At 32.5% G+C, this 7,228-nt stretch overlaps 1 pseudogene across 1 annotated transcript; it reads left to right on the plus strand.

Annotated features, from left to right (window-relative positions):
• Nucleotides 1–2,181: 2,181 nt before the first annotated feature.
• On the plus strand, nt 2,182–3,768 carry LOC145014953 (delta(12) fatty acid desaturase DES8.11 pseudogene; annotated as a pseudogene). The gene is made up of 2 exons (XR_013665681.1): nt 2,182–2,387; nt 2,489–3,768. The product of XR_013665681.1 is annotated as a delta(12) fatty acid desaturase DES8.11 pseudogene (transcript).
• The last annotated feature ends 3,460 nt before the right edge of the window (nt 3,769–7,228 follow it).

The raw sequence follows: 7,228 nt of genomic DNA on the forward strand, positions 1-7,228 counted from the left end.
TTATAACACTAATTAAGCAAGTAAAGACACTCTAGAACATGGAAAACACTTTGATTCAAGTGTTATAAGATCTTAGGGTTGTATATAAGGGTTGTATGGCTTTGCTATTGAGTTCACGACCCAAGGACCAACTTTCCATGAGTTTACGGCCTAGGGTTTGCAGCCCTTATGGGTTTATGGCCGTCAACCCATGGTGTCTTGTACCAATTCGTTGTTTAGTGTCCTTAGCTCAAAGGAAAGGTGTTCTAGGCCAAGTTCCAAGCCTTAGGAAGGAATGTAGGGCAACTTTGCACCCTCTATTAGAGTTTACAGACAAGGAAGATTACCTTAGCCGTAAACTCCCTTGGTTGGTTGATTTTTGATGATTTCAAGCCCCTAAATCATAATACTAACTTATAAACATGAAAGGGTGGTAAGGACTTACAGTTTGAAGGCTATGAAAGGGAGTTTTCGGCCCAAAACACACAAGTGTTCTTGGTGTTCTTGAGGATCTTGAAGATCTTAGCATAAAAGATGGAATCGTGGGTGGATTTAAAGGTGAATCAAGTAGGAGTGATGTAATCAACACAAAGATGGAAGAGTTTGCTTACATTAGTGAAGATTGGAAGAAAACTTGAAGATCCTTGGGAGAGAATACTGAGTTCTCTAGCTACAAGTGTGAAGAATGAAAGGAAAATGACCAAAAGTCATATATATACAAGGGGTTCACGGCCACATGGAGTTTACGGCCGTAAACCCATGTGCATGTTCGTGAACTCCACTTTTGATGGTCTAAGGTTTGTTTGACAGGTTACAAGTTCAACTCACACACTCATTCACTTAATCCTTTGATGTATTAAAGTTCAGAATGCTCAAACAGACACCAAACGTGCTAAAAGTTAGCAGAAGTAAGTGTGACTAGATTGAAATGTAGGGTTTGCAAAAATATAAATTTCGGATTATCACAGTAAATGCCTCAACAACTGAAACGTTGCAAAGTAAAAGTATTCTTTTATTATGTAGGGTATATATATATATATATATATATATATATATATATATATATATATATATATGTATATAATATTCTGTTAGAATATTCCATATATTTTTTGAAAAAAACGGTATTTTTTGGAAAAAAATGAAAAAAAAAATGAAAAAAACGGAAAATTTTCATTTATTTTGCATTTTAAAAGTATTTTTTAATCTTCAAACTGGGTGATTAGGATTGCGTTTCACATGAACCTAACCATATATATATATATATATATATATATATATATATATATATATATATATATATATATATATATATATATATATATATATATATATATATATATATATATATATATATGTTTAAGTTCATTTGAGACCATGATAATTTTGTAAGACTCTGAGATCAAATGTAATTATAATGTAAAATAAATGGAAAAATCCAATTTTTTTTTTAATTATTATTTTCGAACTTTATTTAACTAAAATAAAATAAAAATAAAATAAAAAAAATTATCGTTTTTTTGAAAAATACGTGAAATATTTTTAATAGAATATTAAACTGTATATATTTTAATATGATTTTAGATTGTTTAGAATATTCTATTAGATTTGACAGATATGTAGAATAATCTACATATTCTAATAAAATATGTAAAAAAATGTATTTTTTTTTTTGTATTTTTTATTTTTATTTTTTTTGGTATTTTCTTTAATTTTTTTTGGAAAATATATCTTCCGAAAATAATATTGGAAAAAAAAAATTTCAAAAATTTTCAATTGTTTTTCATTTTAAAAATGTTTTTGTATTATCTAATAAATGAGTGATTAAAATTGTGTCTCACGGTCTAACAAAATTAGGCTGTCTTACATTAACCTAAACGTGTATATATATATATATATATATATATATATATATATATATATATATATATATATATATATATATATATATATATATATATATATATATATATATATATATATATATATTTTGATTGATTGATTGCAATAATTGTTTCAAACTAGAAGACGAAGACCCAACTAACAAATCATATATAAAGATAGTTAATATTTCTACAACTAACATTAGTTTGGACTATCTATAAATAAATAATAATTTGATCTTCACATAGCATCTGCACATCTAAATATAGAAATACCTACACATGCGTAATGCATTGATAGATTAAAAATATGCGTCTCGTATTTGAGCCGCCAAATTGGAATAGTAGTCTCTCCTAAAGAGTAAAAGTTAGTAGAAAAATGAAATAATGGTAGATAGTCAGTAGGACAAGTGAGCCGATAACTTTTTGCAAATATTTGACTATAAATAAGAAGCAAGGCCGACCCTAGAAGAGTAATAGAGTATGACCTACTGAAGTGAATTCCAGCATAACCTGTCTCTATAGGTTTGTTTTTCTTTTTAATTTCCCACGAGCTTTAGGTTTTTGTCATTAATTCTTTCTATGTTTAGGTTACATAAATGTCACAATACTCTTTACATTTGCAGGTTAATCATATCTATCGACAACATGGGTGCAGGTGGTAGGATGTCAAACGATCCATTTGATGGTAAAAAGATCCTAGAACGTGTGCCCGTTGATCCGCCGTTTTCATTAAGTGATTTAAAGAAAGCGATCCCTGCCCATTGCTTCAAGCGATCCGTCATACGTTCATCTTACTATGTCGTTCACGATCTGATAGTTGCCTACGTTTTCTACTTCCTTGCGAATACATATATTCCTTTTCTTCCAGCTCCTTTGGCTTACTTAGCTTGGCCGGTCTATTGGTTCTGTCAAGCAAGCATCCTCACGGGCTTATGGGTCATCGGCCATGAATGCGGTCACCATGCCTTTAGCGAATACCAATGGATTGATGACACTGTCGGCTTCATCCTCCACTCAGCTCTCATGACACCCTATTTCTCATGGAAATATAGCCATCGAAATCACCATGCCAACACAAATTCGCTCGATAATGATGAAGTTTACATTCCTAAACGCAAGTCTAAAGTCAGGTGGTACTCAAAACTTCTAAACAACCCACCTGGTCGAGTGTTCACTTTGGTTTTTAGGTTCACCCTAGGATTTCCTTTATACCTCTTAACTAATATTTCTGGCAAGAAATACGGAAGGTTTGCCAACCACTTTGATCCCATGAGTCCAATTTTCACGGAGCGTGAGCGAATCCAGGTCCTGTTATCAGATCTTGGTCTTCTTGCCATCTTTTATGCAATCAAGATTGCTGTAACAACAAAAGGAGCTGCTTGGGTAGCCTGTATATATGGAGTTCCAGTGGTAGGAGTGCATATGTTTTTTGTTATCATTACGTATTTGCACCACACTCATCTGTCTTTGCCCCATTATGACTCAAGTGAATGGAACTGGATCAGAGGGGCATTGTCAACAATTGACAGGGATTTTGGATTCCTGAATAGGGTTTTCCATGACGTTACACACACTCACGTATTGCATCATCTGATTTCGTACATTCCACATTATCATGCAAAGGAGGCAAGGGATGCTATCATTCCAGTTTTAGGTGAGTACTATAAGATCGATAGGACTCCAATCTTTAAAGCAATGTGGAGAGAGGCTAAGGAATGCATCTATATCGAGCGTGACGAAGATAACAAACACACTGGTGTATTTTGGTACCATAAAATGTGACCGATTGCTGATATCATTTTACTTTCTAAATTACTGTATGTACCGTATGTTGGAAAACATTCCAATTATATACGTCGACGGGCCATTTGTAATACAAAATAAGTTCATAGTTTACTATTTATATCCAGAGTTGTTATTAAATGATTATTCAAAAATTTTAAAATCGTTATCCCAATCGTTTTTACCAACATACACATATATATGGATCCCGGTCTTATATTTTAGACTGTACTGAGTTAATTATTATCACAAAAATGAATATTACATTTGCATACATCTTGTAATTATTATTATCACGCACTCATGATAAATAATTTGTTTACACATACATCCGTCTCATACTTTTATTTCAGTTGACGATTTGTTACGCAATATATACTTAATAAAAATTATTTTTCTTTGATAATGTATAATATATAATATTTTGTAAAATTATAAATATACTTTTTATATCGTTTTACTTTTATCTTCAATTTTATATATTTTTGTCATAGTCTAATATATTCAACATATTTTATATTTTGGTTCTCAAAATCTCTCATTATTGGAAGGTAGATTTTATAAGCACATAAATAATAATATTACACCAAATATAGAAAAAACATCATAAATGGTCACTGTGTTTTTCTAAATTCTGAAGTTTAGTCCCCATGGTTTAAAAATCTCATAAATGGTCCCTGTGCTTTCAAAACTTTTGACATGTGGTACTTATTGCTAACTCCGTTAACTGAAGAACATTTTAGTTATTTCACAACACAGGGACCATTTATTATCTTTTTAGTTATTTTTTTAAAAAAAGAAAAAACTAAATATAATTATTTAATATATAATCTCTCTCTCTCTCTCTCTCTCTCTCTCTCTCTCTCTCTCTCTCTTAGCTCGTGTCCAACAAGAAAAAAATCGTCCAAACTGCCACTGGTGAAGAATCACTCTCAACCACGGTAAACCACCAAGAAACACCACTGCCAGCACCCATTTTCCCACCTTATACCTCCGAAAATCAGCAACCTAAGCCCCATTTCCCTGTTGCGACCCACTGCTGCTCTTCTTCCCTTCGCTTTATCGCTACCAACAACTAGAACAAGACCCACAAAGGGTCGTCAGAAAAGAGAGATTGCTCCACTCGTTTTGCGACAGCCCAACCATCCACCACACCTTCTGCAACTTCTTTTTCCTTATTTGACCTACAACTTAAACTACACATACATAAATACAATTAAACTTGAAAAACACCAAATTTACACCAAAATTTGAGTCCAAACACATTCTGCAACTTCTTTTTCCTTTTTTTTCCTTATTTGACCTCCCATGGAGAGTCCAAACTCATATGTGGAGTCACCGGAGCACCAGAATCACAAGACCCCCAACATATAAAGACAACTGAATGAACAGTGAGAGATAAACATCTGCATACAAATCAATTTATGGTAGGATAAACACCCACACACTAACTCAAATTGATTTACGGAAACAAAAACAAACATGATTTTAGTTTTTTATTCGAATTTAGGATTTTGATTCTTAAGTTACCATTGAGAATAAAGATCACAAATGATTTCCATTGAGTTTATATTGAGGAAGAAGAACCAGAATGTGCTGGTTGTGACCGGAAAACCGAGATGGGAGGAAGTGGAGTTATAAGTACCAGAATCTGAAGATGTGTTCATCCAAGAATCAAATGAGTGCTTGTTCATAATGAAATCGAAGGTAGATCCTAACCGGATGAATTCGAATAGCCCTAGAAATTGTAAGTGGTTCCTGATGAAATTGATCGAGGAGATCGGTCGACCTTCTTTTCCACCATGATACCATAAAATACCCTAAATGGGAGTGTCAAATTGAATGTCCAAAAAATCCAACTGTAAGCGTCACTATGTATCGTAATTTGGTTTCTAGTTTCGATTTGGGTGAACCACAGAGCCATTAGCATCTGATCGCAACGTTTGCAAATGGGTGTTGGAGCTTGGCACTAACGCGTCCATGGCCATGGTTACTGATGTGCTGGCGGATCCGGTGGCAAGGTTCGAGGTCTGGTTTTCTAGCCATGGAACCAGGTCATCAGCGTAGAACTCCATTTGGGATTTTCCGTAGGGGAGGAAGGTGACTTGGTTGACTATTTCCTCAAGAGAGGGAAACAAAGGAGGGGGAAGCAGGTGTTAGAGAGAGATAGAGATAGAGATAGAGAGAGAGAGAGAGAGACCCCTTTGTAAATAAGAGAAAAACTTCATAAATTATCCATGTGGTGTGAAATGATGAAAATGCCCTTCAGTTAACGGATAAAACTTAATGGAGTTAGCAATAAGGACTATCTGTCAAAAATTTTGAAAGCACATGGACAATTTATGAGATTTTTAAACCACGACGACTAAACTTCAGATTCTGGAAAAACACAGGGACCATTTATGATGTTTTTTCCCAAATATATAATAGATATTAATTTGCAACCTTAGTAGATGGAATAATTTATAATAACTTCATAATCTATATCTAGCTAGCAAAATATTGTCAAAACTTAAGGATGTTACAAGTTCAACCTCTTTAGAATAGATTTCGTTCTCGAAATTAGACTAACTAGATAATTGAGTGTGATGTTACCTTATTCTATTCATGTGTTCCAATATCATATCAAGTACCTTATGATGCCACCATCGGGATTTTGAGTAATAAGACAATTTTTTTATTATTTTTTATTATTTTGCCTTATTTCTTAAGTTCTTTATATAATTGTAATCTAATCAATTCTTAACTGGATCTCCTGATTCTATTTGTCCCACCTATTCTTCCATCCAAAAATCGTTCCTAAAAAATAGAAATTTAAATTAGAAAATATTCAGTTATCCCAATAAATCAGCAAAATATTAGGCAATAAATCAGAAAATGTAATCTTATAAAAAAATAATAAATAAAGGATGACCTAATTACTTATGTTCTTATATACCTCAATAATTCTCTAATTTGTACATTCTTTGTATTTACTTTTTGGCATCCATAAGGTAGCAACCTGCACTCTGTTTCTGCATCGGTTTCAATATTTATTCTTTTGATACATTTGAAGATTTTTGGCTTTCTGCCATCGGTTTCAATGCTTTTCTTCTAACTTTTTTTTTGACACACTTGAAGGGCACTCTCTTTAAAAGTACATTTCTGTTTCAGTTAGCTTTTAAAATAAAATAAATGGTCCTTGTATAAATAATTTTGACTATGTATGTGATTATATATGTGACTGTGTATGAGACAATGTGTGTGTATATATGTATTTGAATGTGTGTGTGAGTTGACCTATATGTATCAGATTGTGTATGTCTAGGTGTCTATTTTGTTCAATAAAAAAGATTGAAGCTATAAAAATCAAATAAATGAAAGTGCATTGCTATTTGATGCACATATTACCTTTTATGATTGTGTGTGTTTATGTGTATGTATATGATTGTGTGTGCTTATGTGTATCTGATTGTCTGTGTCTATGTGTCTATTTTCTTCAATAAATAAATTTGAAGCTATAAAAATCAAATACATGAAAGTGCGTTGTTATTTGCTGCACAAATTACCTTTTCTGATTTTGTGTGTTTGTGACTGTATGT

Source organism: Lactuca saligna, chromosome 9, assembly GCF_052625555.1.
Source record: "Lactuca saligna cultivar CGN05327 chromosome 9, ASM5262555v1, whole genome shotgun sequence".
Taxonomy (NCBI): Eukaryota; Viridiplantae; Streptophyta; class Magnoliopsida; order Asterales; family Asteraceae; genus Lactuca; species Lactuca saligna.